Below are 17,101 nucleotides of genomic sequence, written 5' to 3' on the forward strand. Positions count from 1 at the left end.
CTCGGTGATTGGGCCTGCGCGGCCACGTGGGGGCTGGTGGAGGCCGCCCCGCGCAGGTGGCCGAGTGGATCACGCCGTACAGCCTCTGGAGGTGGTGGCGGTTGTGGTAGCGTTTGTCGTTAGGCTGGGGAAGGGCAGTGCCCGAACTCGGGGCCAGGAATTGTGTGATGCCCCTGCTTTCGTGGGCCAGACAGAAACGGGGAGTTGAGGGGTTGAAGTTGACGCAATGTCATCAGCAGGCAAGGGTGCCCCCAAAAGGGTAGTAAGAGTGGAGAAGTGCGTGCCTCACAGTGCCTACTTTTTTATGGAACGATTGGAACCGCTTAGAGGTGCTAGGTTTCTCTGTAGTCCGTTTTTTCCAGTGTGGTGGGAGAATTGTAGTGGAACTGGGGGTCTGGATAACTAACTCGTTACATTGGGTGGATTGGGATCGTAAGATTCTTTCCATCCCTCTTACTGTTGAACGACCTAAAAGGTCTTGTAAGAGCCAAATATTAAAATTTTGTTTCATGTTAACTCGATATATATGCAGTATTGAAATGATAAGAGAAAATAACCTTAGGGAGCCAATAGCATTAGTTGTAATGTATAGAACTAGCTGTAAAGTTGTATATATAATGTTTGTTTATATTGCATACTATTTCCATTGGATAACGAATACTAAAAACAAGCTATGCTTAAAAGTTAAACATACCAAACGTCACACTATTTGAAAGATAAAATATGTTGTTGCTGGCCTCTCCCAGATAGTCAAATGTTATAATAATTTCTCCATCTCGAAATTATTAAGAAAAAGGTTGGTTTCCTGAAGACGGACATTAAAATTTGAATACACAAAGTTACACATTTATGAGGCACCTGGGTAGGTCAGTGGTTAAGCATCCAACTCTTGATTTCCCCTGCGGTCATGATCTCAGGCTAGTGAGATCAAGCGCCCTGTGGGGCTCCACACTTAGTGGGGAGTCTGCTGAAGATTGTCTCTCTCCCTCTCCCTCTACTCTTCCCCTACTCATGTGTGCACACTGTCTCTCAAATAAATAAATCTTAAAAAAAAAAAGTTACAGATTAGTTAAATGTAGCCTAGATTTTAGACAGGAAACCAAATTACACAAATATTACATTTCTGAAAACTATGCAATATTTCAGGAAATTTTTGCAACTCTTTAAAGACTGGTCTTGAACCTGTGTTCATTATTTATTTTTGAGAGAGAGCAAGTGGTAGGAAGCGGCAGAGGGAGAGAGAGAATTTTAAGCTGGCTCCAGGCCCAGCAGGGCTTGATCTCATGACCCTGAGATCATGACCTGAGCTGAGATCAAGAATCTGGTGCTCAACCGATTGAGCCACCCCAGTGCCCCTGACTCTGCATTATTTAAAGAATGGCTTCAAAGTCCACAAACTTGCTGAAATGTTTTTTTTTTTTAAGATTTTATTTATTTATTTGACAGAGATAGAGACAGCCAGCGAGAGAGGGAACACAAGCAGGGGGAGTGGGAGAGGAAGAAGCAGTCTCCCAGTGGAGGAGCCCGACGTGGGGCTCGATCCCATAACGCCGGGATCATGCCCTGAGCCGAAGGCAGACGCTTAACCGCTGTGCCACCCAGGCGCCCCTGAAATGTTTTTTAAAGTACATACGCGTGGTAAGTTATAAGTAAATACTTGTTGAATGATGTTTTATGTATTATAAAGTTTACTACCAAGCTGTGTAAGTGGAAATTATTTTTATTTCAAAACTCATCTTACAAATTATTCATACTGTCTTCATCCACTTAAATATTGTAAAATAGCTTTTTCTATATTTCTTATCTTGACCTAGGATCTTTGGGATCTATTCCACTTATATAATTAGAGAATTTCTTCCATTATTTTTGAAAAGAGGATATATTGGCAAACTGAATCTTTGCTTGTCCAAAGGTTGTTGACTTATAGCTTCCATTATTACTATTAGGAAGTTTTCATCAGATTTTGTTTATTTGTAAGTACCTTGTTCTGTCTAGTGTTTGTAAGGTTGTTGTTTTGTTTTGTTTTTCTAATTTTTGAATGTGCCCTTATTTTTTAAAATCTTAATCCTTCTTGGATATATTTATCATCTATTGCTGGGTTGCATATTATTCCAAAATTTAGCACCTTGAAACAATGATCATTTTATCTCGTAATTGCTATTGGTTAGGAATTCAGATATGGCTTAGCTGGATGGTTCTGGCTAAGTATCTTTCAATGAGGTTGCAGTGAAGATGTGAGCTGGGGCTTTAGTCATCTGAATGCTTGGTTGGAGCTGAGGATCCACTTCCAACATGGCTTGATCACGTGGATGCTCCTTGTTATGTGAGCCTCTGTAGAGCTGCTTAGGTGTATTTCTGAAATGGCAACTGGCTTCCCTCAGAGCAAGTGATCTATGGGAAAGAACAAGGAAGAAGTGACAATGCTTTCAAGACACCGTGTCACGCGTCACATACTTCATCATATTCTGTTAATCACAAGCAATTCACTAAGCCCATCCTACCCTCAAGGGAAGGAGAATAAAGTTTTACTTCTTAAAGGGAGGAATATCATAGAACTTGTGGATAACCTTTAAAATTGTCATACTAGGAATCAGTGAATCATTTCAATCTGAATATAAAAGTCTTAAGTTCAGGGAAGTTTTCTATTATTTTAAGAATTACATGTAATTTTTATTTTTATATGCAGATTTTAAAGGGTTTTTAAATTGGGAAGTTTTCATGAAGGAAATGGTGCAGCTCTGGCTAAACTCAGGTGGAGGTGCCAATGGAAGGATATTGGTATATTATAAATCTCATATATTTACCACACCAACCGTGACTGTACTTTGGTCATCCTGCCTCTCCAATATTCAAAACAAACCTTCCAGTAACTCACCATTTTTAAAAGTCCAGTTAACTTATCAGGAGTCCAGGACACAGGAGTCAACACTGGCTAGAAGTTTCTAAACTAAAACTTGTGATCATACTGACTATGACACAAATAAGAAAATCAACAGAGTAATAGAAATTTGTTATCTAAAATCACTCAAAATAATGCAATTGCCCTTGACTTTTTACAGACCAGCCAAGAGAGCCCATACACTAGCTAATATATCTTGTACCCATCAACAAAGATGAAACAGTCAATTTTTTTAAAGGCCACTTGATTAACTGATCAAGGTTTATCAAGGTCAAACTGATCCTTGATATTTATTCTCAAGTTAGATGCAAGATGACTAAAAAATTAATACAAAATAGTTTCCAAATGTCTCATGATATTTATGATTGTCTTCATTCTTTATGCCTTTCCTATCATCTGCCAGAGTTTTGTTTTTATTTTTTTTTAAGTAAGCTTTACACCCAACATGGGTCTTGAACTTAGGACCCTGAGATCAAGAGTTGTTAGGTGCCCCATGGCAGATGTGTAAATATTACTACATGTCTATCCAGAGCTGATGCCATATGTTACACACAGTAAGTCAGCTGGTCATACATAATATATTCTCCACATTTAAACTCTGAAGGCATTCTACAGGATCCATAAATACCTGAAATTGATTTCCTTGAACCTGATGTGGCAGTTTTAAAACATAGCTTCCAAAGTCTTTATCATTTCTGCCTTTGAGAGGTGGAGTCTGTGTCCCTTCCCTAGAATCTAGGCTCTCCAGCTGACCAACAGAATGCAGCTGAGGACATGCTGGACTAATTTCCAGGTCCAGGTCTTAAGAATCTGGCAGTTTCCACTTTTTGTCTCTTGAGACAATCTCTTTTGGAACTGAGTATCATGCACTAGGGGTAGAACTAGCTGGAAAGGAACTAAGTAAGGCCCATGGCTCTCAGTTGCTGGCTGAGTTGACAGTCAGCAGCACCAGCTTGGTTGCCATGTACGTGAGCTACATTGGAAGTGAATCCTCCAGCCCCAAGTTAAGTTCTGCGTGCTGATGCCACATGGAGCAGAAATAAGTCTTCACTGTTAAGCCATGCCCAACTCGCTGCTTCTTTCCCAGAAGACCTCATGGTAGTCTTGTGGGACAGACTGAAACACTTCCCTACAAACTGAAGCATACTCTCCCACTAGGCTCTTGGGGTACCTCAGCAAATGTGGAGCAACTCTCACTGAAAACAAGACCTACTCTGCATGGAATCTTCAGCCAGTACTATTATGAACAGTTGTTCCTTTTGCAGACTCAATGCCCTTTACTCACTTCTGGTAATATCATTCTTTTTCCTGGTCTTCCCTGATTGAGGTGTTCTTTTTTTTTTTTTTTTTAAGATTTTATTTATTTATTTTGAGAGGGAGAGAGGGAGAGAGAGCAAGAGAGCACAAGCGGGGGGGGGGGGGTGACAGGGAGAAGCAGGATCCCTGCTGAGCAGAGAGCCCAATGTGGGGCTCCATCCCAGGACCCTGGGATCATGACCTGAGCCGAAGGCAGACACTTAACTGACTGAGCCACCCAGGTGCCCCCCTGATTGAGGTGTTCTGGTGAAGTGGTGAAACCGCCAAACAAAACCGGGCTGGTGGTAGCCACAATCGCGTCTTGCTTTCAGTTGCTCCACCCCCGACTTTCCCATTCTCCATTCTCCACCCCCGACTTTCCCATTCTCCATTGTGCATGCTTGAATGACCAGAAGGGTGAACACAAAGTCCATTCTAGGCCTATCAGAGTCCACTGTATGGATTTGCTAAAATTTATTGACCAGTCTCATATTGATGATACTGTCCATTTAGGTTCTTTCTAAGTTTGACAATTGGTTTTCACTATCCCTCTCCAAATTTTACATATATATAATATGTAACATACATACGCACATATATTTTCGAAGTAAAATTTCGGGGTGAAATTTTTGTGCCAATTTACACTGTTTAACTGTGATTAATCACATCTGCTTTCCCTCATTAACCCTTTATATATATCAAATATGTCAGTCTACACCAATATGACAAGTACAAATATGTGATGATGTTTCAGTTTGTATTCTTTTAATGATAAAAGCATATGTTCAGGGGCGCCTGGGTGACTCAGCTGGTTAAGCATCTGCCTTCGGATCAAGTCATGATCCCAGGGTCCTGGGATCTAGCCCCACATTGAGCCTCATATCGGGCTCCCTGCTCGGTGGGGAGCCTGCTTCTCTCTCTCCTTCTGCTATTCCCCCTTCTTGTGCTCTCTCGGGCTCTCTGTCAAATGAATAAATAAAATCTTTAAAAAAAAAAAAGAAAAGAAAAATTCTTATCAAATATTATTATTGTTAGTTAATATCAACCCAGTTTTTGTTTCTTTGCTGGTATCTTGTTTTTCCATTTGGAAGCTTATGGAATTTTTCTTTTCTTAGAGTTCAGAATTTTCACCACAACTGGATATTTCTCTTAAGTTTTCTCTCATAACTTCCTTTTTTCTTTTTGTTCTACATTATTGAGAACTCCCAAATTAAGTCCTTCAAAGACAAATTGGAATTATTTTTTTAGTTTTTAAGTCATCTCTACACCCAACATGGGGCTCAAACTCACAACCCCAAAATCAAGAGTCACGTGCTCTACCAACTGAGCTAGCCAGGCTCCCTGATAAATTGGAATTGTACAGTTAAAATTTGTGTACTTTGGCAGGGCTCAGGGGAAGGCAGGGATGAACAGGTGGAGCACAGAGGACATTTAGGGGACTGAAACTGCTCTGTATACTAAAATGGTAATTACATGTCATAATGTATTTGTCCAGCCCGTAGAATGTACACCACCAAGAGTCAGCCCTGATGTAAACTATGGACTTGGGGTGATAATGATGTGTCAGTGTGGGTTCATCAGTTGTAACAAATGTACCACTCTGGTGGGGGCTGTCGTTAATGGGCAAATCTATGCATGAGTGGGGACAGGAGTATATGGGAAATCTCTGTACTTTCTGCTCAATTTTGCTATGAACCTAAAACTTCTTTTAAAAATAAGGCTATTTTAAAATATGTAAATTTTATCTCATTAAAGAGAAGGATTGTAGAAAATTATTTGCATGGGGATTGGGGATGGTGGAAGCTTGCTGAATTAAGAACAGCAGATTACCAATGACTCAAAACTGGTGGATTTACTGGGGGATCATTTTACCAGTTTGTTTATTCTGTACATATTCAAAATTCTCCATAATGAAGAAAAACAAAAAATAAATTGGTGAATAACCGTTATTGGTTCTATTCAGTTTCAGAAAACAAAAACAAAAGCAGAGAGAGTAGACAGAGTTTTCCTGGAAAAATATTGATGGCCTCCCAGAATCAGTAGAAGGCCGGGAGAACTGGCTTAGCAAAAACACAGAAACTATAGCTCAAGGCTAGGCAGAAGGAGTTACAGCTATGGATTACAGGAAATTTGCCAAAAAACTGCTCCTCTGGCAGGCCTGTGATCTCTGAGCTTCGTTTTTTCCTGGGCTCTGTTACAAAAATGAACACCACCATCTAGTGGCCCCTTCCTACACCTGTGTGTGGTTGCAGATTTCTTGACAGGTTTTCCAGCTCACTATCATCTGAATTATATCTTCTATATATCCCTCAGAATTTTTTCATTGCTTTTTGGGGGGATGGGGAGAGAATCAGATTTATTGTGGTATAATTTATATACAGTAACATTTTACTTTACAGTTCTATAAGTTTTGATAAATACAAACTATTTCGACAAATAGTTACGCAACCACCACCACAATCAAAATATGGAAGTTTCATCACTCCAAAAAGTAGTTTGCACTCTTTTGAAGATAATCTCTCTACCCATCCTCCAGCCCCCACTGATCTGTTTTCTCTCCCTATAGTTTTGCTTTTCTAAAATGTCCTATAAATGGAATCCTACAATATGTAGCCTTTGAGTCTGGCCTCTTTCCGTTAGCAAAGTGCACTGAGATTCATCTATGTTGTCACTTGTATTGATAGTCCTCCCCTCTCCTCACCCCCTTTTTTTGTTTTGGCTGAGTAGTATTTTGTTGTGTGGATATACCAGAATGTGTTTATGATCCATTCACTAGTCCAAGGACATTTGGATTATTTCCAGTTTGGGCAGTTATTAATAAAGTGACATTATAAATACTGTGTACAGGTGTTTGTGTAAACATGTTTTCATTTATTTTGGGCAATTACGTAGAATAGTATTGCTGAGTTGTGTGATATGTGCATACTTAACTTTCTGAGAAACTGCAAGCATGTTTTCTTAAGTGGTTGTGCCATTTCACACTCCAACCAGCAACATTTTTTTTTCTGCTTATGACATCCTACATGATTTTCCAATCTTGCCATGTTTTACTCCCAAATTTTTTTCTTCTGTTATTTTGTAGGGTTTTTAGAAGATTGGGAAGATGATACCAAAATATTTTAAGTAGCATATTATGTTTATTAACTATTTGTAGTGGTTAATTTTTGAATTTTATCTCCCTCTTTCATGATTGGGGTCTTAATGTTGTTTGTTTTCATTTTAATATTGTTTTAGAGATTCACATATCTGTCATTTTTCTGTAAAAATTTTCCCATATCTTGTCATGTTTGAATGAATATGGTTTTCAAAATAAGGACAGAGTACATAATGCTTTAGTGAATCATGACACAATCATATGTTGGGTACTCACAATGTGCTAATCACGGGACCATATTCTGAAAATAACTAATATTTTTTATGGTGCTTCATCATTTAAAAAGTGCTTTCATACATATTATGTAATTCTATGAAAGTTAATAGAAATACAACCACCCACAACCATTCTTTTTATATGTGTATATTTGTGTGTGTGTGTGTGTGTATATATATATGTATATATATATATATAATAGCAGCCTGTTAAAGGGCAGAGAGAAATATGAGAATGAATGATAGGACAGACAAAAGATGAGTTTAATTGGCGAAGAGATGGAGAAAGTTGGAGAAAGAGGTAACAAATGTGTGAGGGAGAGGTTGAGAAGTGGAGAAAAGAAGGACATTCAGTGAGTACTAGATTGGGTTACCATGTTTGGACCACCCCAGAATTCCCTTGGGTATCCTTATAATGTACTATCACATTTTTATAGTCTTTTGAAATGGTAATTAGCTGGTTACCTACCTTTTCCAACAAGTTATTCCCAAAGAAAGAATTTTGCTTTGAGCAACTAACACTACCAATAGGGAAAGAAATCTTAGATAAAATGGGAGTAGGTATGGAAAGGCAAACTTTGTGAAGTTTCTCCTTTCAGGAAAACCATCTATTCTTGTAACATGTCCCAAGTAAAGTGGGGTCATGCTGCTTTTTTCTAGTCATCTCAGATTTGTGGTATCTTGGTTAAACTGAGGCTCTGAATAGAGAGCTGAGTCCTAGGAAGAGGTGGAAATAAAAACATCAAACTATTGGTTACAAATTGAGCCTTGTATTTGTATAAGTATTATGATGCTTCTTGCCAGGATACTAAATATGGGGACGTTATGTGAAGATAGGTGATTTTAATATATGAAAACAGCTTAAAGTCCTAAATTTAAAAATTCCATGAAGTGGTGCCTGGGTGGCTCAGTCAGTTAAGCATCTGCTTTCAGCTCAGATCATGACCCCAGGGTCCTGGGATCCAGCCCCGCATTGGGCTCCCTGCTCAGCAGGGAGTCTGCTTCTTCCTCTCCCTCTGCTACTTCCATGATCATCCTCTTTCTCTCTCACTAAATAAATAAAATCTTTTCAAAAATTAAAAAAATTAAAAATTCCATGGAAAGTGTTATCATCACTTGTACAAAAACAGAAAGCATACTGCATTTCAAAAGGACGACTTCATTTTCTTCACCCTCACTGCAAGCTGTTTTATGAGTTACTATGTTTCATTCTTGTATTTTTTATTTTTAATACATAAATACTCCCAGCAGCAATATTATTCACAACAGCCAAAAGGTGGCAGCCACCCAAATGTCCATGAACAGATGGATGGATAAACAAAATGTGGTATACACACACATACACACAATAGAATATTATTCAGCCTTAAAAAGGGAGGAAATCCTGTCACATGTCATAGCATGGATGAATCTTGAGGACGTTATGCTACGTGAAACCAGTTATAAAAAGATGAATGCTGTATGATTTCACTTACGTGAGGTATCTAAAGCTGTCACATTCATAGAAACAGAAAATAGAATGGTGGCCACCAAGGCTGAGAGGAAGGGGAATGGGGAATTGTTCGTTGGGTAGAGTTTCAGTTTTGCAAGATGAAATGTGGAGATCTGCTGTACATAATGTGAATATACTTAGCATTACTGAACTGTTCACTTAAAAATGGCTAAGATGGTAAATTTTCTATTACGTGTTTCTACCACAATTAAATATATAAACACCCAGTGAATTTATACTCATTAATTTTGTAAAGGATAACCAGTTAAAAAAATCCATCAAAATTATAGTACTGCATGCAAATAGATGGAAGAAACAGTGGTAATAAGGCCATTACTCTGCTTTAATATATACCCAGTGATACTTGTGGCTTTAAAGATTATTTGGCAAAGTGTATTTTGAATGCTTAATGAACAATAAAAAGGCTAGAGCCAGTTGGCCTGGTTTGAATCTCAGTTCCCTGGTTTACTGGCTGTATCACCTTATGCTAATTTCTCTCTTAGTTTTCTCAATCATGAAAAGATGACAAGGAGATAATGATAGTATCCATATCATAAGACCATTGTATTAAATGTGCTCATATATGTAATAATTTACAATAGTGCCTCGGCACTTGAAGTGCCCTATCAGGTTTACCACTATTACCACCACCATCACCACTACTACCACAACTACAACAACCACATTACTACCGTTATTATTACTATTACCATCACCAGTTTTAGAAACTTTTCAAAGGCAAGACCCTAAAAGTTGTACCCTTCTTTCTCCTAGATGGGGTGATGGGACAGGATTTGGCTAAATCAGTTCTTCCCAGCAGATGTCAATTTGACTCTAAGAGGAGACTAAAATTTGAGAGCATAATTGGGACAGAGTGCAGAGCAGGGATAATCAATACGAATATACTTATGGTAATAATATTCAATGGCCTTCTGCTTTAATAAAGCAGGATATTTAAAAATAGGAATGTATCATATATGAGTGGTTGTTTTTATCATATAATTAACTAATCGTTTATGAAAGTATTAACTGTAAGATTTTTTTAAAGATTTATTAATTTATTTATTTGGAGAGAGAGAAGCCGACTCCCCACTGCACAGGGAGCATGACATGGGGCTTGATCCTTGGACCCCAAGATCATGACCTGAGCTGAAGGCAGACGCTTGGCTGACTAAGCCACCCCGGTGCCTCTAACTGCAAGATTTTTAAACAATGAGGTTTTATGGTGTATATTATCTTTTAAAATTTTGAAGTGGTTTCCAACTTACAGCAAAGTTGCGGTAACAGTACAAAGAGCTCCCTCCACTTACTGAGGGCCTTCAAGTTTTGCCAATTATCCTATTATGCCCTTTATAGCAAGAGGATTCAATCCAGGAGCATGTATTTACTCAGCTGTCTACTGTCCTTCAATCTAGAACAGTTCCTTAGCCCTCCCATGACCTTCTTTTTCTCAGATTACTATGCTAATTGTATTTTTCTATGCATTATACCACATTTCCAGTTTCACATGCTCTTCTAGAATTCTGTCTCTTAATCTAGACAAACCCTGTGCCTCAGTCCATGAACAGAATATGGAGAAGTAGTCCTGTGTAACTTATGAGGCTAGGTAAGAAAAGCCATACAACCTTCTATCTGGCTCTCTTTCACACACAGACACACATACACACTCCCAGACAGTCCTCAGCTGACATGTAGAAAATCCAGTTACCCTGAAGCTGTGGTGATGAAGACACCATAGAGAGTAGACATGTCAGAGGGGCTGCAGCTGTTCCAGCCCTCAGCTGGGTGAGCCTTCCAGATCAGGTGTCATAGATGTGAGTGCATCTCTTCACATGATTCTAGTTCCCAGACTTTGAGCCACTCTAGCTGAGGCCTAGTGGAGCCAGGCTCTGGGCTATACCAGCTGACAGCTTAGAACTGAGGAGAGCTATCCCTGCTGCCACTAGGTTTTATGGTGTTTGCTACAAACCAATAGATAACTGGAACAATTGTAGGTCTGTTATTCTGTGGAATGTTTGTCCATTTGGGTTTGCCTGTTGTTTTCTCACAGTCAGGTTATGTATTTTAGGCAAGACCAGTGAAGAAATTCTGTGCTTGGCTCAAGGCATCCATCAGATCATGTATGATGTTGATTTGTTCCACTACTGTTGATGTTAACTTCGATCACTTGAATAAGGATGTGCCTTCAGATTTCTTCACAATAAAGTTACTCTTTTTTTCATGATTATTTTGTAGACAGATACTTTGAGACAATGTACATAAAATCTGTTCTTGATCCATCTTTCATCCGTTTTTCCATACATTGATGTTTTTTGCCTAAATTTATTACTTTTATGAGGGTTGCAAAATGATTTTATTATTCAATTATTCCTTCGACTTTTATTAGTTGATATTGTATTATAAGGAAGAGTTTTCCATCTATTTAATCATCCATTTATTTATATCATCATAGACTGATGGCCCCTAATTTAATCAGTGGATGTAACTTGTTTACCATCACTTTTATTTTGATATATTATCCCAGATTTGGCTAATAAGTCCTTTCTAACTGACTTCTGTGTCCCTCTGACATGTCCTCATTATTCTTTGAACACTTCCTTACTTCCTGGCCCAGAAGGATGTTCCTGGTCATCCAGTCCCTGCTTTGCTCCTAAAAGCAGCCTTTTGTCCAAGAAGACCTGGTTCCTCTTGTTGGAGAATAGTATTTAGAAACCAGTATCTGGTGGCTTGGTTTGCTTGCTGCTACTGGAATCATACCACTTTTACGGCTTTTCTGTGGATAGGACAAGTAAATACAGTAGAGGGTGGTGAGTATAATGCAAGGGAAAGAGATGTGGGAGCACAAAAATGGAAAGGACATCTAACCTAAGTCTTCAGAGTTTGGGGGAGGGGAACAGAAGTATTCTAGACAGAACATATTTATGTGCAAAAGGCCTGAGTCAAGAGAGAATATGTCGTGTTAAAGGAACTAAAGCAGTATGGCTAAAGTAGAGAGAAGGGGCAGCAGTAAGAGAGCAGGAAACAAAGTAAACAGGGGATAGCCAAATCTCAAGACGAGGACCAAATAAGCAATGCTAGAAGTTTTAAGCTTATTCTGAGAGCAATGGAGAACTATTAAGAAGATTCCAAGCAAGGGATATATGATCAAAAATCATTTTTTTAAAAAAAGATTTTATTTATATACTTGAGAGAGAGAGAGAGAGAGCATGAGCACGGGGCATAGACAGAGAGGGAGAGAGAGAATCTTAAGCAGACTCCACACAGCACAGAGCCCAATGCAGTGCTAGATCCCACCACCCTGAGATCATGACCTGAGCCAAAACCAAGACTCAGACGCTTAACTGACTGAGCCACTCAGGTGCCCCCCAAAATCATTTCAGAACAGTTGTCTTTAATTAAAAAACAAAACAATTTACATACTATCCTAAAAGGATTTTGAAATATTATGTACTTCTTCCACATTTTAAGTTGGCATCTAATATTTTTTATAAACTTAAAAGTTAATTTTTTTAATGGGAGGTTTAAAATATTTTATAGTTTGAAAGGTGAAATGACCTTGGATTATACCTGAAGTAAGTATTTTATGATTTGATAATCACCAAATCTGAAAAGACTTCTGAAATTTCTAGCTGTGGATTTTATCAAATGTTATCTAAAAAATGTGTTGGTCTCAGAAACCACAAAATGACACTTATAAGTATCAACATCACTGGTCTATGTTGCCTAAGTTGTTCTGAATTCAGGGCAATTTTCAACCTTAAAAAAACTATGTATGAGACAGGTAAAGGACTTACAGGTTTAAGATGTTTCAACTACACATTAAAAGAGATTTCCAGACTTCCCCTTTTGCCAAAGATGGAGTAACAGGAACTGGATTTACTCTCTTACTGAAACAACAACAACAATAACAACAACAAAAAGTCAAACAAAATATATGAAACAATGGTTTTAAAATACTGAATATCAAGCATTAAAGGACAGTGATCCCTGAGAGACAGGAAACAAAAGAGAGGAGTCCTTCGATTGCCCCAGTTTACTGCCTTGAGAATCTCTAAATTATAGACATAAACTTAACTTCATTAATAATCACATTAAATGTAAATGGGCTAAATACTCCAATTAAAAGAAATTGGCAGATCAGACAAAAAAGCAAGAACCAATTATTTGCTGCCCATAAAAAAAAAACCCACTTTAAAACATAACATAAATACAGAACAAGTTAAAGAGTTGCAAAAGATATACAAACAACCAGTCAAGAAAGCAGGCATGCTATTTTATTTTCTTTTAATTTATTTCTTTTTTAAAGTAAGTTCTAGGCCCAATGTGACACTTGAACTCCTCACCCTGAGATCAAGAGTCACATGCTCTACCAACTGAGCCAGCCAGGCACCCCAGGCATGCTATTTTAATACTGGACAAATGTCAGAATAAAGAATATTACCAGGGATACAGAATGTCATTTCATAATGATAAAGTGATCAATAACAATTCTAAACATTTATGACCCTAGTAACAGAGTTTCAAGATACACGAAGCAAAAACTGATAGAACTATAAGAAGTTGATACAATCACAATTATAAAGATTTTAGAACCCCTCTCTCAATAACTGATAGGATAAATGAACAGAAAATCATCAAGAATGTAATAGTCTTGAACAATGTTATCAACCAACTTGACCTATTTGCCATTTATAGAACACTCCACACAACAGCAGAATACACATTCTTTTCAAGTACACACAGGACATTCACCAAGATAGACTATATTCTAAGCCAAACAAACCTCAATACACTTAAAAGGATTCAAATCATATAAAATATATTCTCTGATCACAATGGAATTAACTTAGAAACTAACAACAAAAAGAGCTCTGAAAAATCCTCAAATATTTGGAAATGGAATAACATGCTTTTAGATAATCCCTGGGTCAAAGAAGAAATCAAAAGAAATTAGACACTGGTTAGAACCAAATGGAAATGAAAATATGATATATCAGAATTTGTGGGATATCAGTAAAGTAGTTCTTAGGGGGAAATTTATAGAGCTAAATACCTATATTAGGAAAGAAGAAAGATCTCAAATTGATGATCTCAGATTCCAACTTAAAAAACTAGAAAAAGAGCAAACTAAATACAAAGTAAGAAGAAAGGAAATAATAAAGATTAAAGCAGAAATCAATGAAATAGAAAGCAGAAAAACAAATAAAACTAAGAGTTGTTCTTTGAGAGGATCAATAAAATTGGTAAACTTCTTTCTAGCCAGACTGTTGAGGAAAAACAGAAAACAAAATTACCAATATCAGGAATGAGAAATTTGATATCACTACAGAGTCTAGCTATTAAAAGGATAATAAGAGAATATTACGAATAACACTTTGTCTATGAATTTGACAACTTAGACAAAACTGACATATTTTTTGAAAGACACAAATTGCCAAAGCTCAGTCAAGAAAAAATAGATAACCTGAAGAGCCCTATATCTTTTTTAAAATTTACTTTGTAGTTAAAAACCTTACTACAAAGAAAACTTTAGCTCAGATGGCCTCATTGGTGAATTCTACCTGACATTTAAGAAAGAAATAACACCAATTCTATACCAACTCTTCTGGAAATAATAATTCTACACAAACTTTCAACTTTATTCTCTGAGGCCAGCGTTATCCTGATACCAAATCCAGTTAAATATCTTAGAAGAAAATGGAGAGCTAATATTCCTCATTAACATAGATGCAAAAATTTGAAAGCAAATTTTAGCAAATCAAAAGCAATATATAAAAAGGACAATATGTGGGGGTGCCTGGGTGCTTCGGTTGGTTGAGCATCTGACTTTTGGTTTTGGCTCAGGTCATGATGTCTGGGCTGTGACATTGGACACTGTCAGGCTCCACACTCAGCAGGGAGTCTGCTTGAGGATTTTCTCCCTCTGCCTCTCTCCCCGCTCGCTTGTGCACCTGAGCAGGCTTATGTGCAGGTCCTCTCACCCTCTCTCTAAAATAAATACATCTTAAAAAAAGAAGAGGAAAATATATCATGATTACTTGAAGCTTATTCCAAGAATGTAGGGCTGGTTTGATGTTTAAAAATCAACCAGTCAATGCAATTTACTGCATTAACAAACTGAAAAAAGAAAAGCCATATAACAATCTCAACAGACACAGAAAAAGCATTTGACAACATCCATTCCTGATCAAAACTCTCAGCAAAACAAGAATAGAGGAGAACTTCCTCAACTTGATAAAGGGAATCTATGAAAAACCTATAGCTTATGGATGAAAGACTGAATGTTTTCCCTCTTTCAGTGATATTGGGCACAGAAATTTGGGAAGTTTTGTTTTGGACTTGTTGAGTTTGGGGCCCAACATGCCATTGGACATCTAACTGGGGATTTGCAGAATGATATGGTTCTGGAGCTCAGAGGAGAGAGCTGTCATAGAACCTATTAACGGGTATTTTAAAATTAGTTTTGATTTTTAAAAAAGTACCCCAAAGAAACACTGATGAGAAGAGGGTAGGGAACGGAAATATTGAAGAAAAGCAACACTTAAGCTTCCTCCTGTAGGGTATATTCAGAAAGAGGGGCAATAAAGGTGACCGAAACAGTGTCAACTATCATTAAAAAAAAAAAAAGAACAAGAACAATCTTACAGGTGAAAAGACACCTATATGATGTACTGTAAGAGAAATCCAGTTTCAAGAACGAGGGACGGGTCAATAGAGTCAAAAGTTGCAGAAGAACTTTAGATATAAGGATCCTGGTACCTTAGCCATAAACGCAGGTGACCACTAGAATATATTTAAAATAGGTATTATCTAGTATAGATGGGCTTTAGCCAATCCTTAACGCTGGTACATCACATTCCATTCCATTCCATTCTGGGTGGATATTGATGCAAGCTGAGGCTCTCCTATTGGTTATTACATTGTTCTCTTGGTTGCTCATACAGACCTACCAAGAAAGCACAGTATCCATGGCTTTAGAAAGTTCGAGTATTCATTTTTCAGCTCAGAAAAGGGTAAGTGAAATACTTTCATTGACTCGGGGGTCCGCTAGGATTTGGGGCCTCTTGTTCCTGATAGTGATAAACTGTCTGTCCTTTCCCAGATCAGGTACCCCCTACCTCCTATTCCGAGAGGCAGAGAGGCACATTATCTCACTGAGCCTCAATTTCTTCATTAGTAAGAAGTTGGATAAGAACATGAATCCTACCTCACTACTTTCGTGAAATAGCTTAGAATAAAATGAGTTTTTGTAATTCAGGGTTGTCTTACCCTGGCTCCTTGACACCTGGAGCCTGACACATAGCATGGGCTCAGCAAATGGCAGCAACATAGTAATTGAATATTTGTTAAAAGACTTTGTGAATCTGGAAGCTGTTGCAAGTGTTATTTATTCTCCAACCCCGATTTAGGTTCCCAGGTGACCAAATTTAAAGTAATACCTCATCCTGCCGGTTGCCAAGGAGTAGCTGGAAGGACCGCAGCCCCTTCCCCATAAACAATCTAAATAAAAACATCGGGTGCTGTGCAAACAGAGCTTCATGGCCAGTCCCCTGGCCCAGCATCCCACCGGATTACCGCTCCCACTGTAGAACTTTTGAGGATTTCTGTGCTCAAATCTCACCGACATTCCTTGAGATGTCACGAAGAAACTCTTCACAGTAGCCTTGGCTGACCCCATGTCCCACAACCGGAGATGAGGCCGCGACAATGGCTAAGAGTTCCCCCAGGGGCCCAGCTCTCTGGAGGCTTTCTACTCCGCTCCTCCAGCCTCTCACAGTGGTCAAAGCCTGTCGGCCGGCAAGCCTACTACAAACCGTCTCAGGCTCGGGTTTTTCTCAGAGGAGGGCCTTCGCCGCGGAGGAGGGGCCGACCGTCCCGGGCCCCTCCTCCTCCTCCTCCTCCTCCTCCTCCTCCTCCTCCTCCTCCTCCCCCCGCCCCCCAGGGCCTGTTGCCCGGTGCGGGGGCGGGACAGGAGCAGGGCTGTTAGTTGCGGGCTCCTCCCCCCAAGGGCGGACCAGAGGAGGCGGAGGCGGGTCAGGTTCCTA

General features: G+C 38.7%; 2 long non-coding RNA genes across 3 annotated transcripts; one reads left to right on the plus strand and one right to left on the minus strand.

Annotated features, from left to right (window-relative positions):
* The first annotated feature begins 25 nt into the window (after positions 1-25).
* On the plus strand, positions 26-7,035 carry LOC148108426 (uncharacterized). Its single transcript, XR_015727904.1, has 2 exons — positions 26-91; positions 1,447-7,035. It is a non-coding gene; the product is annotated as an uncharacterized LOC148108426 (long non-coding RNA).
* Positions 1,455-16,933, minus strand: LOC123801804 (uncharacterized). 2 transcript variants are annotated; one of them, XR_006782341.2, is made up of 4 exons: positions 16,678-16,933; positions 12,851-12,943; positions 11,659-11,829; positions 1,455-2,391 (listed from the first exon to the last, which is right to left on the minus strand). It is a non-coding gene; the product is annotated as an uncharacterized LOC123801804 (long non-coding RNA). The 2 variants fall into 2 exon arrangements; XR_006782339.2 differs by having other exon boundaries at positions 2,253-2,391; positions 10,765-11,829.
* Between the last annotated feature and the right edge of the window lie 168 nt (positions 16,934-17,101).

This window comes from Ursus americanus, chromosome 20 (assembly GCF_024610735.1).
Source record: "Ursus americanus isolate L20-20 chromosome 20, mUrsAme1.1.p, whole genome shotgun sequence".
Lineage (NCBI taxonomy): Eukaryota > Metazoa > Chordata > Mammalia > Carnivora > Ursidae > Ursus > Ursus americanus.